Source organism: Nansenia antarctica (genome assembly GCF_963989245.1).
Source record: "Nansenia antarctica genome assembly, chromosome: 3".
NCBI classification, from domain to species: Eukaryota; Metazoa; Chordata; class Actinopteri; order Argentiniformes; family Microstomatidae; genus Nansenia; species Nansenia antarctica.
Genome location: NC_137688.1, coordinates 28040486 through 28062985, shown reverse-complemented (window position 1 = coordinate 28062985; position 22500 = coordinate 28040486).

Below are 22500 nucleotides of genomic sequence, written 5' to 3'. Positions count from 1 at the left end.
TGGGGAGGCCTCTGGCTGAGTAGAAATAAGGTAGTCTATTGCATCATCAGAAACAGAGAGAGGGGGAGAGAGAGAGGGAGAGAGAGAGAAGGAGAGGGAGAGGGAGAGGGAGAGGGAGACTGAGAGGGAGGGAGAGGGAGAGGGAGAGAGAGAGAGGGAGAGAGGGAGAGGGAGAGGGAGAGAGGGAGGGTGAGGGAGAGAGAGAGGGAGAGAGAGAGGGCGAGGGAGAGAGAGAGAGTGTGTGATCTGACTGACAGAGACAGTCAAAGAAACACAGAGACCCTTTGTGGAATCTCAAAGACAGAGCTGTAGAGCTGTGGGTGTGAGACACACAGACAGTTATACTGCACACTTCAAAGGACCACTTCATGCAGCCTGACCACAACATATAGGACATTACACACTCCACTAGCTCTGGAAACTGCAGACAGGGATGTGGTGATAGAGAAAGGTCGGTGGTAAATGCTGGACACCAGAGTAAATTACTATATTGATGAATAGTAAGACAAGTACATTTTCTTAAAAGTCGGGTGTGGGGAGCAATGGCGCGTTCTGGCCTGCAGGTGGAGCCAGACTGTGGTGGAGGGTGGATGACGGGGCTGATTACGGACAGGTGTCAGTAATCAGCCTCAGCATCCAGCCGGTCTTTTTAACCTGTGTGTGTTTGTTCCCCCCCGGCAGTGAAGGAGGCAGGGAGAACCTGCAACAGTAGGAGAGAGACACGGTACAGCACGAGCGAGCAGAACCCGGAAAGGGTGTCCAGCGATTGAGTCCCGAAAGGGGAAGCCGACGCCGCAGCTATTATTTATTATTAGTGCACGTGTTTATTATTTTGAAAGTATCCCGCTAGCACGTCAGTGACGTACGCTGAGCGTGTGAGGCGCAATAAACGCTCTGAACATTCCCTCTGTGTCGACCCCCCCCCTCTGTGCCTAGAGACTCTTACATCGGGTAAACCTTTTCAGCTAAGAAAGGGACGTAAACAGCACTTTGTTCGTTTATCCACTCCACTACATCACCGCATCTGAACTCTTACAAAAGTATTTTTTAAGTAGTTCCGAAACATTTCATGAAACTGTTGTCGGATGCCACTGCTTTTGCCATGCCTTTCTGAGTTTAAGTCTCCATTACACATCTCTTTTCATTCATACAGCTCTAGGCTACATTCATCAAAGCAATTCGCTTTAACTGCCTTTGCTATGGGGCTCCACTTATAACCAATATGGGTTTAAACCAGTTCAGCAATCCCCTGTTAATTTCTCCCCAAAGAATCCTCTCTCACACAAAGAAAACTTTTAGAAGATGGGAGATAGACTTTGTATGTGCCACTCATTCACTCAACCACTAAAAATAGCTTCACCACTTTGACATGACCACAGAGTAAATTCCTGTTATTATTATAAGCATGCATCTAAAAGCAACAATCCTTGAATTCTTTTTTTTTTCAGATCCATCTGAATCAATTAAATGAAATTAAAGGACTTCTGTCTGACTAGTTGAATAATTTATTCGGTCTAATTATGCTAGTGGAATTAAACATTAAGTCGTATTATGCATGTAAATTATAGCTGTTAAAAAGAGGCTTTTTCATTGAAAGTGCCTTTGAATTGTCACGGGAGAGAAATGCCGCATGTTTTGTGACCAGGAAATGTAGAGTAAATGAATGGTTTTGAGCATGAATAATATTCACATGATATCTGAGAGAAGGATAAGGGACAATTCCACATTTCTTAATTCATGAATTGAATTATACATGTGGAGGATGCAGATTTCGAAGTAGAAGCAGTTTCTGTATCGGTATGCTTTGTGACTAGTAATAAGGTCACAGATTGATAAGACAAAGAACAATCCCCATACAGCTAGTGTCCTCCCTTCAAATGGGGTTTGGAGTGTGAGGGTAAGTTAGTTAAATGTGGAAAGACAATGTTCTGTCCACCAGGCCTTAACCACTGATTGTTAGTGGGCCGAGGCTCTTGATCCGAACTGTGCTCCTAAAGGGAGCAGCCACACCTGTGTTAAACAGACTAAACAGAACTACTAACTACTCCAAAGTCACACGCAGTCTCCCAGCCTATTCAGACATAATGACTACACTTATAGAGAAAGGGACAGGAGAGGAGGGGGAGAGAATGAGAGAGAGAGAGAGAGAGAGAGCGAAAAAAAAACCTGCTAAATTGCAGTGGTTCTGAGTGAAATTCATGGGATTACCTGAGAAGAAAAGCAAATACAGGGAACAGATAGAGAAGCAGTGGTGGGTAAAACCTTCCATCCTTGAGCAACCAGGCAGTGAGAACACCAACCGAGGGAGGGAATCAGGAATGATGCTTCTTGTGACAGGACCGCCATTGACAGAAAATCACAGAAAGAGACAGAAAAGAGAACAAGAGATATCGGTCGAGACAGAGACATACATAAAAACCACGAGTGGCCTGGCGAATTGTACAGAATTCATGACGCTCGAGCGGGTTTCTAAGTCAAAACGGAGTGAGATGAAATGGCTCTGCCTTTAAGTGAGCTGTCACACACTCCTCTGTGTTGGCACGAAGTCAGTTTCAGGCAGTAGAGATACAGCAATTTAAACCGTTTTTTACCTATCAATTAGGGGGGAGACCAAAGGGTGTTCTGATATGCCTCCTGTTCCAGAGAAAGCTGTATTGTGTGCATTGTGTGAGTGAAACAGCGCGTGAAAGCAGGATCAGAACAGGGAGGTTTCATCAACATCCACCTTTTACCAATACATGTAGCTGTTGTTCGCTTCAATGGGCGTCGTTAGCTTCAATGGATTGTGCTAGTTTCCATGGGTGTTGTTAGCTTCTGAGTTGAATCTGGGACACCATTGGACGATCATTGGGAGGATAGCTATGTTGCTAACAATGTCGCTAAACTGAGGTTGAATAGTATACAGGATCAAATGTAGCCACCATTGACATATGAACATCAATGACGACTTTGTGAATGTTTAAGTGCTTGTGAGGGCTTATGAAGTACAATGTCATGTTGTAATACTCTACCTATGGGTTCCCACCATTCATGCCTCACACTGAATGAGTGCTGATGCTGCGTTTGATCTTTCCTACTGGAACTTCCAGGTATCTTGATTTTCATGTCCTACAAGCAAAAACCTTCCTCTATATAAACCATAAGCCAGTGGTGCATTGAGAGGGAAGCAAACATAATTGATTGATGACTACAGGTTATGCATCCCTGCCTGGTGGTAAAATGCTGAGTGGATTGAATGGGGGTGGTGCTAAGGACTCATCTATCATTGGCGTTCAGAGGGGGGGGGGCGGGGGATTGGGGGCCATTCAAGGCTAAGACTTCCATGTCGTTGGAGAGGTAAAGGACATAAAGAACATAGATCATTCAGGATCCTCCTGAACCTTGTATTATACGATAAGAGAAAGTACGTAAATGAACAAGCTGTTCCAGTCTCGTGTGAACCTGATTGAAGCCACTTTGCTTACGCAAAAACCACCTCGTACTGTAATAGACAGTCGTTACCCGAGACTGAGCAGTCACTCTGATTCAAACCCGATGACTGGAGAGCCTGATGATAACATGATATGCCGAGATGAGTTGGCTAAGTGTTAAGGAAAGCCTGTGTTGTCTGCATGGTCGGGTCTGCGGCTGAGACTTGAAGTGGCGGGTGTGATGGGTGTGGCGCGTGTGAGGGGCGGCCTCGCTGTGTCACCGGTATCCCTGCGCCCACGCTGCTCTGAGTAACGGCGGCACAGCGCACCTCCTCTGTCGGTAGCGCCGGCGCCATATGGCACCTGGCGCGGTTCAGCGGTTCAGGATTGATTTGTGCGGAGGAGAGAGAGAGAGAAAGTGAGGGATCCTAATTGGGTGTTTTCTCGACCAGATGCCCAATAAATTCTGTGTAGAACAAGATTATCATCAGGATCACCGCGGTAAGGAAAGGCCTACAGGGGGTTGAAAAACCCTACTTGTGAGAAAACAAACAAAACACAGGACTGTGGGTGTGTATGTCTGTGTGTGTGCATGTCTGTGTGTGTACAATATACTATTAGCGACTACAATAGTATATTGTAGTCGCCATTGTAGTAGCAGCAACGTATGAAAGATTGCTCCACCATTAGCAGTGTGACAGCAGCAGTGATTATGACCTACATCATGAATCCTTAATAATGTTTCCAGAGACTGCATGTGTAGCACACAGACTAGTCTTGTCAGAGGTACTGGAACTTGCCTCTAGAGGAAGCTGGTAGAGGTAGCATCATTCTAACGCATGGAATGAGGAATCAAACATTCTACAACAGCATGTTTGGATACTGGATACTGATTGGCTAGCAACAGTGGTAAATACCCCAACTCCCTTCAGTTCAGCTCCAACCGCATTTCCAGTATCAATGCGCCTCCCAATCAATCTGATTAAGAACACCTGTGGCTCAAAGGCAAGTGAATGTGGCCTACCTAGCCTACAATGCAATCGTTGATCTTGTTTATGGGACTATATTCTGTGGCGGAAGGTATATATGTATTCTGAAACGATGAATGATTGTAAATGAATTAATTGAATGTTACAACTGTGTATTTTTTTATATTATGTGGTGGCTGTTTACCATTCGAGGACTCGGCTTCGCCTCGTGCCACAACCCTGTAACCAGTGGTGAACGTCTCTACAACCCCCTTCCTCTCATCGTGAGCTTGGAATGATAAGGTTCTATCTCCGTTTAGGGTAGTTCAGAGATATTGAGCGTCAAAGTTTTTACATTCCATTATGTTTTGTGAGATGGAACCTTTGTATTCTATTAATTACTAACCAAAAAATGTCAACATTTTTAAAAATAACACCACACAGGCATTAATAAACACTTAATGGATCAGATTATGTAAAAAACTAAATTTTGACCAAAAATTGAGATAAAACCTTATAATTCTAACGTCACGAAATTGCTTACTTACGTATCAGCCCCATCCTCCGATTTTGTGCCTCTAACAGCCTCCACCGGCCTCCCCCTGCTTAGCCCTAGTCTGAGCCTAGATCACACTCGAACTTTTGTATATCTGATGTTGTATTTCTGTCACCGGGCTGCAGAGCAGGGACCCCAGAGTAAATTAGCATAGCCTCTGATCTAGGTACAGCCCTGCATGGGAGTGCAGGATTAGACTGGGGGTTAAGGGGATGAATGTGACAGTAGCAGCCTACTGATCCAGGATTAGACGGTGTTTCATACGACTTACATCTTTGGAATCCAGCCTCCCTCTCCCGCAGCACACTCTGTTTGTGGTAGAAAACCCCCTCACTGTGCTGCCAATCTAAAAACATGATCCACACATCAGGTCCTGCCTGTCTAGAGGCCCTCCTGTGTCTCTGATTTGGTAAATACCCACCCACAGTAATACATAATAGATGTCACGGTAAAATGACGCGTTCGAGTTCAAGTATTAGAGGGAACTCATATCACCGACGCTAGATGTAATGCGTGTACTGTATGTAGGTTTTTTTCACACTAATGCTGAGCATTTGTAGTAGTTGTTTGTAATAGAACGTAAAAATGGACTATACGGACTATACAGAAACAAACAAAACAGAACAAAAACAAAAACAACAATTAGAAATGAAACATTTTGCGTTCGGAAAGCTTGAGGGTTGTGTTAGGGGGGACATAGCCGGGTTTATTGGAGTGAAATATGTAGCTCATAATAACCATATCAGAGGCTTGTCTGAGTAAATTGACTCGGCAACCTTTTGCTGGATTCGTAATTAATGATCCATAAATAATTCTGTCCTTTAAAACCAATTATCAGCCTGGGAGTGTGATGAAAAATACTCACTACTTTAAATGGAGTCTGAAACGAGGAGAAACTATTTGCTCCTGCAGCAACCGAGAAGTCACGTGACGCAACAATGCTTGATAGTCTCTCTCTCTCAAACAGGGGTTTAGATCCAGATTAGCTGCTGTGATCCTTGTACAGACTTCAAACGTACTGAAGGGAAGAGAGTCTAAGTACTGTGGCTGTTGCAGAAGAACATTCTGGTGCCAAAGTTACTTTGAAACAACCTTTATCTAAATAACGTTGATGAGAATGAAATGAATAAAATAAAAAAACATTATCTCTTTCTGTCCCCAGAGCCCACATTTGCCCCGTCCCCCTGCATACTTAGCAGTTTAATAAATGACAGAACAGGGGGAAAAAGAGAAAAAGAGAGAGAAATTCCATCTGTCCACATTTAAATGAGGCTCCACAGGCTGTGACGGTGGCTGGTTGCCTTTCACCACTCCAAAGGTGAACCTCTCCCTGAGAACACCACCCGGGAGATGTCACAGGGAATTGTTTTTACTTCTACCAGAGAGAGAGGGAGGAGGGAACAGTGGGGACGGACCCCCACCTCCCTCTACATACACACACACACACAGAAATGTCTCATTCTGTGAATCCACCTGAACACTGGGGCTGGAGCCATGGCTGGGCACAGGCTGCGTTGTTTACTGAGCCAAATCAGGCAGAAAATAGCCCACCAGATGCCAGGCTCGGTGTGGTGTGGTGTGGCGTGGTGTGCCTATCCTACTGATAGAGGTCAGGGGTCAAGTGGACGATGGAATTGCAGCTCAGCTGCTTCCTGTCAAAGGGAATTGCAGCTCAGCTGCTTCCTGTCAAAGGGAATTTCATTTGATTAACGTTCAGTGAAAACACGCTGTGTGTTTGGAGACAGAATTCTATTTCCACATATGAATGATATGAGACACATATGAATGATATGAGACACATATGAATATCACATATGAATGATATGAGACACATATGAACATCACATATGAATGATATGAGACACATATGAATATCACATATGAATGATATGAGACACATATGAATATCACATATGAATGATATGAGACACATATGAATATCACATATCACTCTCCCCGCCCGCTGCTGAATCCCTCATCCACGCCTTCATCTCCTCCCGCCTTGACTACTGCAACTCCCTACTCACCGGCATCACCTCCCGCTCCCTCCATAGACTCCAGATGGTCCAAAACTCTGCTGCACGCCTCCTTTCAAACACCCGCTCCCGTGACCACATCACTCCTGTCCTCCACTCTCTCCACTGGCTCCCCATCAAAGAACGCATCCAATTCAAAATCCTCATCCTCACATACAAAGCCCTCCATAGCCTGGCCCCCCCTTACCTGACTGACCTCCTTCTCCCCCACCGCCCTACCCGTACCCTCCGATCCTCATCCATTGTTCCCCTCACTGTCCCACCCTCAAAACTCAAAGGCTTCGGTCACCGTGCCTTTTCACGAGCTGCACCCCGCCTCTGGAACTCTCTCCCCCAACCACTCAGAGACTCACCCTCACTCCTCACTTTTAAATCCCACCTCAAAACCTACCTGTTCTCCCATGCCTACAGCCTCCCCTACCCCTAGCCATCTCCCCCATCCCGGCGCCCCCCCCCCCCCTTGACACGCATACAACCTCCCCTACCCCTACCCATCTCCCCTAACCCTGCCACCCCCCTGATATGCATACAGCCTCCCCTACCCCTAACCACCTCCCCTGTCCGTACCACCCCCCCTCCCCGTTCGCTGACTCTGTGTTCCATGTTACTTGTTGTTTTTGTGTTTTCCGTATCCCCTATATTGTCAGCGTCTTTGAGCCTCGGAAAAGCGCTATATAAATTCAATGAATTATTATTATTATTATATGAATGATATGAGACATATGAATGATACGAGACACATATGAATGTCAGGGCCCCTTACAGGTCACATGATGAAGTACTTTATTGGCTGGGCCTGTTAGTTGTCGACTTTCAATCTTTACCTCTTTTGTTAAGGGTGTACTATCTGGCAACCTCTATGGGAAGTGTAACTTATCGAGTGCCAACTTGGTACTATGCCCTGAGGTGGAAACTAGAGAGTAACAACTCCTCCTTCTCCTCCTATTCATTTTTCAAGGATGTGTATGTTACTGGGAACAAAAACAGGTTCAGCCACTGCGCTCCTCTCATGCTGTTTTCCTTGAGCTGAGATATCAACTGGGCACACTCGATTCGCATCTCCTATTGTGGAATCTTACCCAACGTGTCAAGGAGTAAGAGCACGTACACCCTTAACGTTCTCTCGCTTGATCGACACAATACGTTCACATAGCCTACAACCTCCAACTGATGGAATAAACTAGGCGAGTGTGTTCAGGTAAAAACCTAACAAGCTTAAGAGACAAGCCTAGTATTTCAGCAATACGCCTGTATGCTTACTGTATGCTTGTTACTGTATGCTTACTCTATGCTTACTGTATGCTGGATGTCTGCTGGATGACAACCTGTGTTCATGAATGTGTGACCAAACAATGCTAGTTGAACAAAACAAGTGCCCTCTTATGTTGCTTATTACAGCAACGAGGAAATTAATGTATAAAATAGACACTGTTAGCAAAAAGGTTTGTCTGGCGACCCCCGCGGTGGCGCAGCGGTCTAAGCATTAGCCTCTAGTGCAAGCTGCCCACCGGGGACTGGGATCGAATCCCGGTCTCGCCAGACCCGGATATGGCCGGGGCTCACAGGGAGCGGCATATTGAGCGGCCGCTCCCAAAGGGGGTATAGGACTATTTCCGGACAAGGATCCGTCGCGCAACACCGCCCCCGTCGGGTGCTGGAATAACGGTGTCGGGCTCGAGAAGCCAGACAGCTAGTCTGCCTGGCTATCTCCTCTGGGGCTGCCGGCCACGGGGTCGTGCGGCGGATCCTACGCAATAGGCAGGGGATAATTGGATAATAGGTTGGGTTCAATTGGATACCAAATTGGGTGAAAAAGGGATAAAATCAGAAAAAAAAAAAAGGTTTGTCTGGAAGGTGGACAAGCCAAGAGGACTGAGGACAGGGGCAGAATTATATTAAATGATTTGTACTGCCTAAAAGTCCAAATTACTAAAGTTATTTGTGTGTGTGTGTGTGTGTGTGTGTGTGTGTGTGTGTGTGTGTGTGTGTGTGTTGTGTGTGTGTGTGTGTGTGTGTTGTGTGTGTGTGTGTGTGTGTGTGCGTGCGTTTATATACTATATATTATTGTATGGGAAAATCAAGCTGTCAGTGGCAGCATTCCTTTCTCTCTTCTATGATTGTGTGTGGTATTGCATGACACGGTTAGGTGATATAGACTAGAATATAGACTCTTCCGTTTTGAAGGTGCATGTTGTTTTTAGGTCGTTTTTATGACCTTTTTTTATTTTACTCTTACTTAAGTCATTTCCTGGACTATAACATTTACTTCTACTGAGCACATATTTATGAAAGTAACAATAATCCTACTTGAGTCAAATGATTCGCTCCTCTTTCCATCTCTATTTCCAATCTATTGACAGAGGGGAGAACGCTGGCATTCTCTGTGCTTTTTTTTCTTCAAATGTGACATTTGAAATGTGCGATGGAAATCACCACACGGCACTCACATGACTCTGCTTACAACACTTCTGATTCCATCTGGACCGGTTATCACGGCTTCACCAAAGTGGCAGACTAGCCTTAGATCAAAGACATCTTTACATTCAATCATGTTTGTGAACTCCAGAAGAAGTTTCCAGAAGGTTAAAATACATTTTTTAAATCAGGTGTTGAACTTATCGGACTTCACATCCTTGAAGCAGTCAGCAGTCTGCAAACTGCTGTGTTTTTTTGCCAGATTTCAATGACTATAATGGCCTTGTAAGCAGGAGGCATGTGGGCGGTGTTGTGTTGGTGGGGATTTGGAGTCTCAGCCCTGACCCTCAATCATCTGCTGATTTACACCAGGAGACAATGAAGCCAATCAGCGGTCGGATCCATGACACCGTTCCCAGAAATCAATTAGCCAATAAGGTGGAAACGATTCCCTACAGAGCTCAGCGGTATTCCGGGATCGTAATGTCATCCCCTGAGCCAAGCAGTACGTCCAAACATGCATCTGATGATCAAAACATTTATTTCAGCTCAGAGGCTTCATACAAATATGTTGGAGGACAAACACACACACACACACACACACACACACACACACACACACAGATGGAGCCCAAGTGACCCCAGCATGGATGAGGCCAGAGAGCTCACTGCCCCAGTATTGTATTTCTGCACCTTAGCACATCACTCTGGCTGTATATGCTCAGAAGGAGGCAGTCAGGCATGGCACAAGCACCTGCTTAGGGTACAAAGAGGACACGCCAGAGTTGAACGATTCCAAATGTATGATTATCCAGGTGCCAAAGAACATCATCTCAACTCCAAACATTAGCTCTCCATCAGCAAAGAGCTTAGCCATGCAGAAAGCGACGGCAATTTTGGGGAGTAATCTTCCCCTAAAGGCACCAGCGTGGAGGTCAAAAACAGCATGTTCTGGGGAAAAAAAGTACAATAGGACGAAGCGACAGATGTGTGTAAAACAGGCTCAGATTTGTCTGTATTGGCGTACGGTAAATGAATATCGTGACGTAAGGTTCTATCTCCATTTTTGTTAAAATTGAGTTTTTTACATAGTCTGATCCATTAGGTGTTTATTAATGCCTGTGTGGTGTTATTTTTAAAATGTTGACATTTTTTTGTTAGTAATGAATAAAATACAAAGGTTCCATCTCACAAAACATAATGGAATGTAAAAACTTTGACGCTCAATATCTCTGAACTACCCTCGACGGAGATAGAACCTTATCATTCTAAGCTCACGATATGCCTGCGTGTCATTAACATCGATCTGGGAAAAACAGTCACTGGTGAGTACGCTCTGATGAGGACATTTCACCTGTTCATCATAGGCAGGGTTGAATGGATGAGATCCCAAATCAGTGATATCTGTTCTCATTTCATTCTTGATCCACAAGAAACACGGCATGAAGACCCTGAAATGCCTGGTAAGACACGCCGTACACAACCCTCTGTACGTCTCTCCTCTCTTCTGTCTCTGTTCTCTGTTCTCTGCTTGCTCTCTCTCTCTCTTTCTTCTCCCTTTCTTGCATCAGGGTGGCATCAGTGTGTGTTGTCTTTGTATTCCTGATCTGATGGGCATCTCTTTTAGGCCAGCGCGGAGCTGCACCCTCATTACTGGAGTGTGTGTGTGTGTGTGTGTGTGTGTGTGTGTGTGTGTGTGTGCGTGTGCGAGTGTGTGTGTGTGGGCGTGTGCGTGTGCGTGTGTGTGCGTGTGCGTGTGCGTGTGCGTGTGCATGTGCATGTGCATGTGCGTGTGCGTGTGTGTGTGCGTGTGCGTGTGCGTGTGCGTGTGCCTGTGCCTGTGCCTGTGCGTGTGTGTGTGTGTGTGTGTGATTGCTGAGGGCTGACGGTGCAATAGCAGTCATGCCTAGGCATCAAAAGACACTTCTGGCTGTGATCTCTGGAGGGGGTAAGGGAAAGGGAAACACATTTAAAAGCTGGTCTCAGAGTTTGGGGCAGGTGGTGCATTATGGGATCCTCTTCTACAGGTGTAGAAAAGATACAAGTCTTTTTCCCATTGCGAAGTGAACTTCAAAACTGAAGTCACATTGTCAAAACTTTTCATACAGTGTGCATTACTAACATGCATCTTGTCCAAACACTTCATACATGTCTCAAAAGAAGCTTGTTCAACCATACACCAGCAACAATGTTCACTCAGAAAGCATACACAGTCATTTATATCACTGTGACCTACAAAACACTAACAACAGTGATTGGCCAAGATGCATGTTAGTAATGCAGACTGTATGAAGAGTTTTGACAATGTGACTATGTTTTGAACACTGAGACTTAGCATTCGTGGTGGAGTTTGAATGAGAGAAGAGTTCATGGATCATGGTCATTGAATGCATTTTGTGTGAAAGCAGCAATGTAAAAATGAGTCACAGTTTGGTCCAAATGGACTTCTGTTTCGCTGACTGTATGAAGTGTTTTGACAATGTGACTTCAGTTTTGAACACTGCTGCGACTTAGCAATCGGGAAAAAAATGTAATGTTAAACATACAGTATTTGTGACATTAACATTTTGTAATGGAGAGTAAGTTCACAAAATGGATTTCTTTGGTATGACAGTGGTATTAGAGTGTTATTACAGTTTTGACTTTACCTGTGGTGGGCTACCAAAGAGATAATGATAAGTAAATGAAATGGCCAGCACTCTCAATATATAATTCATAATAATTGAATGCATGTTTGCAGTCACTGTGGACGCATTTCGATGTCAAGCCTTCCTCAGCGCAGAGTTTAAAAACAAACTGCCAAAGAGGTCCATATTTCACTCAGTACAAGCCTCTGTTTCAATGCTAATCCGCTGTATATGAGATCATGAATATGATGGCGTCATCTGAGCTCCACAACGTTGTGAATATGATTCATCTCTACTGGGAGTAACGGCACTGTCCCCTCCTCCACGCAGGGTCTCCATTAGTCTTCTACGCTATTGTCACTTCCCTAGACCCCTAGAGGTCTTCAATTAATGATGTGTAATACATTAATGACAAGGTGTCATTCATCCCCAACCCCCCGCCCCCCCCAGCCCTTTTGTAAAGCACAAAGCCTGTAATGAAATACGCCGCGCCCAATGGAGAAAACAGGTCGGTTGATTCAATTATGTACACTTATCCGCCTGTTTATTCAAAACCGAACACAATTATACACACCGCTACTTCACTGCCTATTTGTGTTCCTCAACCCTTCGGTCAGGAACATCCTGCCACCGCCACTTTCATCTGGGAGGAGAGGAGGGAGAGACAGAGACGCCGCTAATGGAATTTTATATCACTGATAAACAAACAAGGGAACAGAGAAGTGGGCAAAAAAAAGAATAATGAAATTTTGGCTGTGTGTGTGTGTGTGTGTGTGTGTGTGTGTGTGTGTGTGTGTGTGTGTGAGTGCGTGTGCGTGTGCGTGCGTGCGTGCGTGTGTGTGTGTGTGTGTATGTGCACTTGCATATGAACCGCTCCACGCAAAGGTATACAGTATCTTGTGTTAATGGGTGTTCAACACTATTTTCTGTCTTTGAAAGATAACAACTAAATACACTTTCATGGGAATAAGAGGACAATGTGTTTATTTTATGGTTGCAGATAATCATTATTTTCCTGCTATGAGCCTGTTGGCTGACATCAAAACTCAATTTATAGTGTTGATAACCATGTCAGAACAAACCTGGACCACCAGGTGGTTTGACTTCAAAGCCCCCCTCAACAGAAGGCAGACATATTACAATAGTTTACCACGGTGGCAGCTAAGATTTGTCCTCTTTGCATTGTGAATCAATTCCCTCACTTTAAAAGGTTGCCATTGGCAATTTAAGAGCCTTGGCGATACACTATGTTTCTACATTAGCTCAAGGCTGGAAATCACACATTCTGATTGACACTTCCTGCCTGCTTCCCCCAATGAGTACTGTCACCCATTCCTCTCTGAAACACACAGAAACACACAGGAACACACACACACACGCACACACGTGCACACACACAGGCCCACACACACACACACACACACACAAAAGCATCCGCACGCACACACACACACACGCACAGACACACGCGCACACAAGAGAGAGAGAAAGAGAGGTTTAAATGTGATTTACACCATTGCACTCTGCAAATTGTATCGTGTGAAAAGCTTGAGCCCTTAAGCCAAGTCGATTATATTTCCCCAGCTTTGGCTGTCAATCTCCTACTGTTTACCAACTGGGCTGATTAGTAAATGCTACGCGCCGCCATTCTCTTCCCCCAATCCCCACTCGCCCCAACCTCCAAATCAATTTCCTTTCTGGAAGCAGAATCCATGGCCTCTCGTCACTGTTGTGTTTGGCTTTTCAGGAGCACTGGGGAGTACACCCCCCTTTCTCCACCTCCTCTTCCTCTTCCTCCTCCTCCTGTTTCTTCCTCTTCATTCGACCTCTTTCCCAGTCACCTCATTTCCACTGAGGGAGTGATAAGGCGGTCCTTGTCAATCAGAGCGGTCTGAAGAGGTCAAGCTGCCATGCTCTTCTGCACCACTTTACTTTCCACCTCTGTTATCTCTTCTAAGACATCAGTGGACTAACCAAAGTGTTGACACTACCCCCTTGTTGTTTGCCTAGTGTTGTTTACCTAGTCTTGGCGACCAGATACAGTGTTTCCTCCAGGAATTTTTACAATGGTGGCGGGTAGTGCTGACCGAAACGAAACGCGCACGAAACGCGCACGAAACGCGCACGCGCGCTCAAAACTCGAGGATGGCCCAAAAAAATAAAATGTTTTCCTGTACTTCTCCCGTGTGTCTCTTATTGTCTGTGTCTGCATGTTTTTCCAGCATGTAATTCCGTTGTCAATAAAAACAAAAACACTGATCTGACGTTTTTTTTCACAACGTTATTACTTGTCACTTTAAGCCCAGGAGGGAGTTAGCGATTAGCGATGTTTAGCTTAGCTTAGTTTAACAGAAGTATCTTCACTTTTAACATGACTTCCCGTGGTCGTAGAGGGCTGGTCGACGGCTTAAAATGACCGTGTAGACCTGTAGACCTTATCCAGCTATAGTCTTGTGTTTCTACCCCGGGCATAGCCGGTGTTATTCACGGACAAACACTCCTGTTAGAGTGGTTCTAGTACACTGGACATAGGTAACACATAGAGAGGCTTCTCCTCTCTCTCTCCATCCTACACTACACTACACTACGCATCCTATACTACACTACACTACGCTAGCTCGCGGTGTTCGGGTGACAGCCAGGGCGCGTTCGTAAATACGCTCTGGAAATCTGATCAGCACTCACGGAATGCCTCTTGTCCAATCAAATGACTTGGTCCCTTTATGACGTTGAACCCAGTGTGCGCTCCGGGGCTCTCAGAGCGAATTTACGAACGCAGCCTCAAGTTCAATACTCGCGACACACACGGACTGGTCCAGTTTCAGCGCTTGTGGGTGTGTCTAGCGCTGTGAAGGTCTGAAAAGCGGCCTAAATCTTTTTTTTTTTTTTGGGTTGAGAAATCTGAATGGTGGCGGAGGAAATTCCATCGTGGCGGTCCGCCACGATGAAATGCATGTAGAGGAAACACTGAGATATCTTTGCGACCATCTCTACTGTTATTAGATGTGCATGCTTATTGTACCTTCGTTCGACAGACCCTAACGTACTCTTATGGCTGTTCCACCCCTTTTCTCGCCTAGCCTCAGGCTCAGCGTTAAGCGCTGGTTTTATTGGCAGCGTGAACTTGGGTTTGTTGAGTTTGATTGATTGATTGAAAACTTTATTAGAAGATTTGCAGGAGTAGGTACATGAAAGTACATATTACATACAAGGTCAACTAACAGGATAAAAACCCAAGAAAGCCACTGGCTTATTTCAATTGGGGTCCTTGATTCTCAATTCATCGTTACATGTAAGACAGACAAAAAAAAAATAGTACTATCTACAAGATAATACAGACAAATAACTAGTACTATCTACAAGATAAACATACATCCATCATGGGAAGAACAATATAACAAAACATTAGGTATGTACAGCGGGTAGGACAGGTGGGGACATACACCACAGGTGGGGGCGGGGGACAAAACACAAAGTATGTACAGTGGGTAGTTCGGGTCTTTTAATCTGATTTTTGATTTAGAGGGTCCAGTTACGGATTGCAGCCTCCTGTAAATGTTTTTTGAGAGTGGTTTTGAAGGTGGGCAGTGTTTTGCACTCCTTTAAGATTATAGGAAGGGCGTTCCACATAGTTTGCAAACGAGTTTAACCCCTTGTTTGTGGTGCAACGCGGTTGAACGTGGTTCGTGGAGCTTCCTCTGGTATTGTATGTGTGGACGTTGTTCACTTTTTGGAAGTATGTTGACAGGTACTTGGGTGTCTTTGTGGTGTAGCGTATCTTGAAGACCAGGCCCAGTGCAAGCTGCTGCACTCTGTCAACTACTCGTAGCCAATCAAGGCTCAAAAAATGAGCAGCGGTTAGATGTGTCCTAGGGTTGAGGCCTAGCAAAAGCCTAACCAGTTTATTTTGGGCTGTCTGGAGTCTTGTTTTTTGGGCCTTTGTGGTTCTATAGTACCATGATGTTACGGCATAGTCGAAGTGACATTGAATGAGAGCTCCTGATAGGGTCCTCAGTGTGTTTTTACTGACAAGTGAGGATATCCTGTACAAGAATCTAGTTCTATGGTTCACTTTTTTGATTACTTTTGCTGCCATTTTATCTCCGGAAAGATTTGCCTCTAAGATGGAGCCCAGGTATGTAATATCCTCTTTTCTTGTGATATTAATGTTACCCACTTTTATTTTGAAATGTACAGCCTTTCTGAGTTTAGATGGGGATCCGTATAGGATGGTTTCAGTTTTACCTAGGTGTATTGATAGTTTATTGTCAGCTAGCCAGATGCAGATTCTACTCAGTTCAGTGCTTAGCGCTTTTTCCACCTGCAATATGTCCCTGTCAGAGACCAGCAGAGCCGAGTCATCCGCGAACAGGAACAAATTGCAATCACATGCTGATGACATGTCATTCACATATATTAGGAACAGTAAAGGTCCCAATATGCTTCCTTGTGGAACGCCGCAGGTCACTGGGAGGGGGGGGGACAGTGTTCCGTTCACACTAACCACCTGTTCCCTCCCCTCTAAGTAGGATTGCATCCAGCTCACCGATGTTCTATCCAACCCAATTGCTTTCAGTTTATCTAACAATATGTGGTGATCTACTGTGTCGAAGGCCTTCTGGAGGTCCAGCATGACCATGCCGCAGTACTTGCCCGAGTCCACCTCATGGTTGATGTGGTCGTTCAAATAGAGAAGGCATGTGTCAGTGGAATGGGATGTTCTGAATCCTGATTGAAATTCATACATCAGATTTTTTTCCGTAAGGTACCTATCAACCTGTTCATAAACTATTTTTTCCATAAGTTTCGAGATGGAATTAAGAATAGAAACAGGTCGGTAGTTGCCTGGGTCTAATTTGCTTCCTTTTTTATACAGTGGGGTTACCCTTGCTATTTTAAAGTCAAGGGGGACGTGTCCCTGTTTGATGAGGAGTAAGTCTGTCCCACTCATCATGTTGTTGTCATTGAGGTGGTGGGGGGATAGTGAACAGCATTAATAGATTAGTGCGTTTGTTGTCTTGAAAAGCTGTGAAAACTGTGCTTATGGCTCTCTGCCTGTAGCCTCCCTGAAAGGCATTGTGAGAATGGGGGGGGGGGGGGGCATGTGTGGCCAGATGACTTCATGAAGAGCCGGCTGGTGCTAATCTGGCCAACAGAGGGACAAACTGCTCTGGAAGCACACATGAGCTTCCCCACTGTGGAACAGATCAGCCCTCCCACCCCTCTCCTCCCTCTCCTCCCTCCCTCCCTCCCTCCCTCCCTCCCTCCCTCCCTCCCGCCCTCTTTGATACTGTCTCTCCCAATCTCACACTGTCTCGTACCCCTTTGCTGCTGTAGTCTCTGTTGGTTGTTCTGGTCTGAGTGATGTCGGGGGGGGGGGGCTGGGGTGGGGGGGCTGGGGGGTGGGGGCTGGGGCGGGGGGCGGGAGGTGGTTACTGCTGCTAGATCAGTAAGGATCGGGATGGGATGGCTCCCCTCTCTTTGGATGTGTGTGCTGCATACGCCTGTGTCTGCCCCCCCGGGCAGTTTGCGTTTTTGTTTTGTTCATTGTTTGGTATCTATGCTATTGTCCAGAGCTATCAGCCCAGACCCACCGTCGTGGTTGCCCACGGTGACTGTCACCATCCGCTTTGGCTGTCGCCGTAATTTCGCTAAATTATCCGTTTTTATCTCAAAATGTGTCTTCCATGTGAATTGTGTAGATCTGCCAAAAATATCTCTCATATGTCTCATCCAAGTCACATGATGCGCGAGCTAACTAATCTCGCAGTCTGCTGAACTCTGCTGCTGTTGAAATAACTTTTAGCTTCAGGCAGCTAGGTACAGTTCCAGACAGCATAGAGAACGTAGTCACAGTAAACTGTTTTTCTAAGAAGTAATTCTGCAGGTGTTGAGGTCAGGGCTGCCGCTACTTACACATGCATCATTGTTAGACCACCGTTAGTGCTAGCGGTATCTATTTAACACCATTAGTGCTAGCGCTATCCCCCCCTAAGGTTAGCCGCAAAAAAAATGGGTCACCTTTTTGGGCCATCACCAGTTTGCACCCCTGGTAAAAGAAGCTATATCTAGAGACATGTGAAATATACAGTATGCTCAACACTAGTCATTTATCATTTTACACTGGTTGCATCAACCTTTATGATTCAGCTTCATTGTACATCATCATAACCTCAGTCCCCATTACTACTGCAAATAAACTCTTGCAAATGCACTATTCACTATGTGAATGTTAGTTTCCCTCAACTTTAGAATAATAACCCTGCAAAAAGGGTCATGCTAACAATGTTTGTTTGAGGCATATCTGTTATGTAACGTGGATTGCAGAGATGGGTGTTCGGCCTACGAGAACTCAGTCACGGTAAATAGTTTTCTAAGTAATTCTGCAGGTGTTAAGGTCAGGGCTGCCGCTACTTACACACGCATCATTGTTAGACCACCGTTAGTGCTAGCGGTATCTATTTAACACCATTAGTGCTAGCACTATCCCCCCCTAAGGTTAGCCACAAAAAAAAATGGGTCACCTTTTTGGGCCATCACCAGTTTGCACCCCTGGTAAAAGAAGCTATATCTAGAGATGTGAAATATACAGTATACTCAACACTAGTCATTTATCATTTTACACTGGTTGCATCAACTTCTATGATTCAGCTTCATTGTACATCGTCATAACCTCAGTCCCCATTACTACTGCAAATAAACCCTTGCAAATGCAGAGGCAGGTATACCCCTGCCAGGTCATACCTTGTGTGTTAGATTTAAATTGTCTTTGAGAAAGACTAGGGTCTTGAAAAGAGAATTCTACCTGAGCCTTCTTGACTTTCCATTTAGTTAATGAATGAATGTTAGTGAATGTTAGTTTCTCTCAACTTTAGAATAATAACCCTACAAAAATTGTCATGCAAACAATGTTTGTTTGAAGCATATCTGTTATGTAACTTGGATTGCAGAGATGGGTGTTCGGCCTATGAGAACTCAGTCACTGTAAACAGTTTTCTAAGTAATTCTGCAGGTGTTAAGGTCAGGCTGGGGGGGGTGGAGGTAAGGGCTTTATGCCCGGCAAAAATAAATAAAATAAAATAAAAAAAAGGTCAGGGCTGCCACTACTTACACACGCATCATTGTTAGACCACCGTTAGTGCTAGTGGTATCTATGTAACACCATTAGTGCTAGCACTATCCCCCCCCCTAAGGTAAACCGCCAAAAAACAATGTGTCACCTTTTTGGGCCATCACCAGTTTGCACCCCTGACGGTTAGAGATGTAATCCGCCACAAGACTACCGACCACTGTGGGATGAGGATCTGACACATGAAAAAACACCACACACACTGTAGTCCACACACACATTATACCACACACTGCAACCTCACACATACGGACAGCTTCTGTCTCTTTTTGGGCAGGAAATTATATTCTGTGGGAGTGAGTAGAATCGAGGAGACGGTAGACAGGTTGTAGAGTCGGACGTTTTACTTCCCAACTTTGAATGTTAGAACAGCAGCAATAGCATAACAGTGCAAAAGCATAGTGTACAACAACTTCACATGAAACTCTCGTGTCAGTAACATGAACTCTCAACTCCATGTCTTAAAGGAGCCGTACCTCCTCCCTAGTCTAGGGAATGTCTTATGTAAAGTGGGTCACCACAATGCCTTTATTGGCATGGTGACTCTTAGCCCCACCTGACCCTAACATCATTTAGTTTTGGCCATCTGACACACGTCTGTGCACACACACACACACACACACACACACACACACACACACACACACACACATACACATACACATACACACACAAGAATCCGGGAAAGGTTTACAGGTTTCACAATCTCAGTCCTCAGGTCTTGCAAAAGACCCATTTTAAAAAGACAATGAGCTACAGCTTTTTGCTGTATGATTACAAAAGTACTGCCAACTGGCCTCTTGTCTCTCTCTCTCTCTCTCTCTCTCTCTCTCTCTCTCTCTCTCTCTCTCTCTCTCTCACTCTCTCTGTCTGTGTCTCTCTCTCTCTCTCTCTCTGAATCTCATCCAATAGCATTCCAGCGGAGTTTCAAGACATGAAGAATGAATTGGTTTCATGAAGACAAATCCCAGACATTACTTACTGAACCCTAACCTAATTTGTAAACCCAAAACGATGTTCAAATCATTGCAATTTTGTTTACCAGTTACTTGTAATTAAATATGCATTAGAGGAAGTTACGGTTCAGGCTTTGTTCCTGACCGTCCGTAAATATGCATCCCAATGGTGATGTGTACCGCCCATACTAAAGACAGAGGACACAGCCAGAGCTGCACTCTTATCACTATTTACTGTGCTAATCCCACAACATGTCAAGCATAAAATTACTGCGCAGGCCTTGCCAAAAAAAGAGAGAGAAAAAAAGCTGTTTGTTTCTCACTTCTATCAGGAGGAAATCGCGGCTCAGGTTTATAATTATCATGTGTGAACTTTGTCACAAACAAGTGCTGTACTGCTTGGAAAAGTCTTCTGAAAGTCAAATGAGAGAAGTTCAGACATCAACAGTAGGGATATTCAGGAAATATTCAGTCTGGGAATTGTCCCTTCCTCAAACGGCACACCTGTGACCACACATGCATGCGCACACGCAACCTTGAAAAGTGATTTATTCAAGTTTTTAGGTTAAGTCTTGTTGCTCCAAAAGTCTTTCTTAAGATAACACAGAAGCTTTTAAAAATATATCACCTATGATCCAGACTGCTGTGGGGGGGGGGGGGGGGGGGCTGTACTGTTTCTGGGTGACAGGCCAAGATACACTTCCTCAACAAAACAAATTGTACCAAGGAGAATAGTTCCCATTATTCATAAGAATACATGAATAATGGAAGGATATTTTGCAACAGTTTGGCCATGCATGCTCCCATAAACTGCTGACGGTTATTCTTTCTCGTCATTTGGATTTCTGCATCTGCATTTCTTCCGATATATTGTTGGAAAACGGAATGAGAGAGATTTAATTGAAATGTGTATATAATGGGGTCAAGATTAACAATGTCACCCCGGCTAGCCACATGTCGAAGTGTCCTTGGGCAAGACACTGAACCCCAAATTGCTCCCAGTGAGCGGGGCCGGCGCCTTGCATGGCAGCTTGCCGCCATTGGTGTGTGAATGGGTGTGTGAATGGGTGAATGAGAGGCCGTTGTAAAGCGCTTTGGATAAAGGCGCTATATAAGTGCAGTCTGTTTACCATTTACCAAGTAGTGGACTGGCACCAGAGGGCTGCAAGAGGAATGGTGTGCAGACCTCATGTCGCACTTCCTACTCTATGCTGAAAGCAATGGGAGAAAGATTGGGCTCAGTTGAGGAGTAATGTGGATTGGAAAGCAGTTTGGGACAATGTATCAGGTGCTTCTCAGAATCCAAACCCCTGGTTCATCCATTTGAAAATCTTGAACTGTAGATGGATAGTCTGACTTGAATACAGGCTGATTAGTAAACTGGTCTGGAAATAGGATGACAGTCGTGAGATAAGATATATCTTTATGTTCAATTAATTTGCACGACTCAATGTTCAACGCACAATACGGTTAAGGTGTCCGCCTGGCGTGTGTATCTCATTATGATATCGGCGATTAGAATGTTATCTCTTAATTAGGAGAGTTACTCTCGACATATAGCATAGTAGAGTAGAGATCTCTTATTAACTGGTTATTTGTATAATTGATTCCCGACTAACATGACATTAAGAGTCTAGTGAGGTGCTCTTGTCAGTGGCACAGGATGCTTAAAAGAGTAATCCGTCTGTAACGGTGTTAATAAATGTGTTCATTATGTTTGCCGTGACTAACAAGTAGACAGCCTCTGAATCATCTTTTGTTGTTTTGTTCTAGACGGATTTAAATCAAACTTGTACCCGAACTATTCGACATTCCCTCTGGAAATCTAAGACTTGAGTTTAACGCTCACATCAGAACTTATGGACTCCTCTGAAATGGCATATGACGAGTCAAGTACCCCATCCCTACCTTACTGTGTGTCCCCATGGAACACAACACACTTTCATGCATGTTTTGTGGGACTGCCCAGAAGTTGGCACATTCTGGACACAGGTCATGGACATGGTGATTCCAAATTGGTAGCACTAGAACAGCCGTGCTGTCCAACTTCTTTACCTACTAAAAGAGCCGCCTCCGTGGTCAAGCTGCTAGTTACACACAACGACCACGTCAATTGGCCGCTTGTAAATTAGCCTGCTTCCTACACAGAAGCTTTATATTAGCTTATCCTGATGTGATCTTGAAAATGTAAGGATACTGGGTGGTAGAACATATCTAAGAAAAGTCATGAAAGGAGGGTCTTGAAATTTGATCGAGTGCAAAGATATAACATTTTTGTGTACTCACACTGGCTGTTCTAGTGTTAATTATTGAAAAGGTTCTCAAATGTCTGGCAGACATGACAGCTGCCAAAAAGTGAATAGCCCAGTGCTTGATACAGTGTCTCTTGTCCAGCACTGGCTC